Here is a 3,512-nt window from a genome sequence, read left to right on the forward strand (position 1 = left end):
ACATCTGAAGCTTTCATCTCAACGTCAATCTCAAAGTTACAGGATGAGTCTGAATGATCCTACTTTCCCTTAGTACTCCATTTGACTCTGTTATTCATGACTTTATTAGAGCCTCTTTAAAAGGTATTTACATTTTGTCCCTACTCTCATTCCACTCCAACAAAGTGCAATAGGATTCTGCTCCTAAGGACAGAAAACACTCCAGGTGATGGCATGCAGTTATTATATAAGTCACTAAAGCAGCATTTATTTTCTGTGTGATTTTCTCTCTCATTGCAGGAAATGTTTCAATACCACCTGAATTTCAGGCAAATGCTCATATAAAGTTTTTTTCCCTAAATGTAAACAGATTTAATTTCCTAAATGAGAGGAAATTCTGTATATGCTACACTGATAGCCTAGAATCTTCTTATGTGTGAACTAGAATTTCAAACAATTTCATAATTTGAAAGGTAGAATTGAAGCATACCAAAAACAATGTAGGCGTTGCATATGTTCCTTCAGCTTGGAGTTTAGAATTGGTATCTCCTTTCAGATGGTGCATTTAGGGCCAAAGGTTCAAGGGACTGTTTCATTTAATAGGTGCATTATGTTGGAAACAGTACTCTGGATCATAGAATTAATAGATTTTTCCAGAAATGGAATTATTATTATTATTCAGAAAAAGAAATTAGGTGCTTCATAAGATTTCTAGGCTCTTAGCAAAGGAATTGTGGAATTTAATGGGCTGACCAGGGCCCCTCTGTTCTGAATATCTTATGGTTAGTTCACTGTGTGGGAATTCTATGTTCATGCCCAGTTTGAGCCATGTGCAGAGCTATATATGATCCTGCATTAAGATGTCCTTTAAACACAATGCACACACTGAGATGTTTTGACTTAATAAAAGTGAATATTAGTTAATGTGATGGTTAATTTTAGACATCAACCTGAAAGGGCTAAGGGATTCCCAGATAACTGGCACGACATTATTTCTAGGTGTGTCTGTGAGGGTGTTTCGGGAATAGATTAATATTTGAATCAGTGGACTGGGTAAAGAAGATCCACCCTCACCAGTGTGGGCAGGTGTCATTCAATTCGTTGAGGGCCAGGATAGAACAAAAAGGTGGAAGAAGGAGGGGTTTTCCTCTTTCTTGAGCTGGGACACCCATCTCTTCCTGCCCTTGGACATTGGAGCTTTTGGCTCTCAGACCTTCAGACTCTGGGACCCAGACTAGCAGCCATTGACTGAGTTACACCATTGGCTTTTCTGGCTTTTAGAGTCACACATCATCAGCTTTCCTGGTTCTCCAGCTAGCAGATGGCATATTGTGGGACTTCTCAGTCTCCGTAACTAGGTGAGCCAATTCCCATAATGAATCTCCTTTTATATATCTATATATCTATATCTTACTGGATTTGTTTCTCTGAAGAACTAGGACTAATACAGTTACCTTTTTTTTTTTTTTTTTTTTGCCGGAGCCTCGCTCTGTCGCCCAGGCTGGAGTGCAGTGGTGCGATCTCGCCTCAGTGCAAGTTCCCCCTTCCGGGTTCACGCCATTCTCCTGCCTCAGCCTTCCGAGTAGCTGGGACTATAGGCACCCGCCACCAAGCCGGGCTAATTTTTTTGTATTTTTAGTAGAGATGGGGTTTCACCGTGTTAGCCAGGATGGTCTCGATCCCTTGACCTCGTGATCTGCCTGCCTCAGCCTCTCAAAGTGCTGGGATTACAGGCTTGAGTCACCGCGCCTGGCCCACAGTTAAGATTTTTAAAATCTTCAAGGTTTTAAGATTCATATTCCTTACCCTATTCAATACAGATTTAGTTTACCTGTTCATTTCATCCTTAGGTTTGAATAACTTTTATTTCATCACTGACAACACCTTTTTTTCTTAGCATCTCTCTTCACTCATGTAGATCATGTAGGTCAAAGGCTGGTAAACGATTGAAAGTATAGCAGCAAAAGAAAAAATAAATACATTAGTCTACACCAAAATTAAAAACTTCTGTGCATCAAAAAACACAATCAACAAAGCGAAAAGTCAGTCCACAGAATGGGAGAAAATGTTTGCAAATCCTATATACGATAAATGGTTAATATTCCAAATATATAGAGAACTACAACTTAAAAGCAAGAAAACTTGATTAAAAAATGGGCAAAGGACATGTATAGACATTTCTCCAAAGAAGATAGATAAATGATCAATAAACACATGAAAATATACTCAACATCATTAATCTTTTAGAGGAATGCAAATCAAAACCATATAACATTTTATATCAAGTAGGATGGCTACTATTAGAAAAAACCACAAAGTAACAAGTATCGGTGAGAATGTGGGAAATTGGAATGAAGCACTGTTAATGGGAATGTAAAATGGTGCAGCCTCTATGGAAAAAAGTATGGCAGTTCCTAAAAAAATTAAAAATACAATTACCATATGACTCAGCAATGCCATTTCTGGGTATATACCCAAAAGAATTTAAAGCAGGGACTTGAAGAGAGATTTGCTCACCCATGTTCATAGCAGCATTATTTGTAATAGCCAAAAAATGGAAGCAACCCAAGTGTCCATCAACAGGTAAATAATTTGTAATGCATGTTAGTGATTTCTTTCTTTGCTCCTATAAGGCTATTGATCCATCCTGCACAATTCCTTGAGGAATTGTCTGTCTAATCTACTTATCTATTGCTGCATAGCAAATGATCCCTAAAGGTAGCAATTTAAGACAACAAAGATTTGCTTTCTCATATAATTTAGAATTAGGAATTTGGAACAGATTAGTTGGGTGGTTCTGGTTTATGAAGTTGTATTCAAGCAACTTTGATCTAACCCCAGGTGAAATAGGCTCATCTGCCTGTCGGGTGTATTAGTCAGGGTTTCTTAAGGGACAGGACTGATAGGATAGATGTATACATGAAAGGGAGTTTATTAAGGAGTATTGACTCACACAGTCACAAAATGAAATCCCACAATAGGCCGTATGCAAGCTGAGGAGCAGGGAAGCCAGTCCGAGTCTCAAAACCTCAGAAGTGACGGTGCAGCCTTCAGTCTGTGGCTGAAGGCCTGAGAGCCCGTGGCAAGCCACTGGTTTAAGTCCAGGAGTCCAAAAGCTGAAGAACTTGGAGTCTGATGTTCGAGGGCGGGAAGCATCCAGCACGGGAGAAAGGTGGAGGCCAGAAGACTCAGCAAGTCTGTTCTTTCCATCTTCTTCGACCTGCTTTACTCTAGCTGCGCTGGCAGCTGCTCGGATGGTGCCCACCTAGATTGAGGGTGGGTTTGCCTCTCCCAGTCACTGACTCAAATTTTAATCTCTATTGGCAATACCCTCGTAGACACGTCCAGGAATAATACTTCAATCCAATCAAGTTGACACTCAATATTAACCCTCACATCCTGGTTTTTCTTGGTTTTATCTACTTGCCTCAACCTTTTTAGAGAAGACTCTAAAATTCTTTTTTGTCAATATGGATATGTCTTTTTTCCATACCCAATTTTACTCCCTCTCTTCTTTTGAAGAAGATTAGTTG

This window comes from Macaca mulatta, chromosome 4 (genome assembly GCF_049350105.2).
Source record: "Macaca mulatta isolate MMU2019108-1 chromosome 4, T2T-MMU8v2.0, whole genome shotgun sequence".
In the NCBI taxonomy this organism is placed as follows: Eukaryota; Metazoa; Chordata; class Mammalia; order Primates; family Cercopithecidae; genus Macaca; species Macaca mulatta.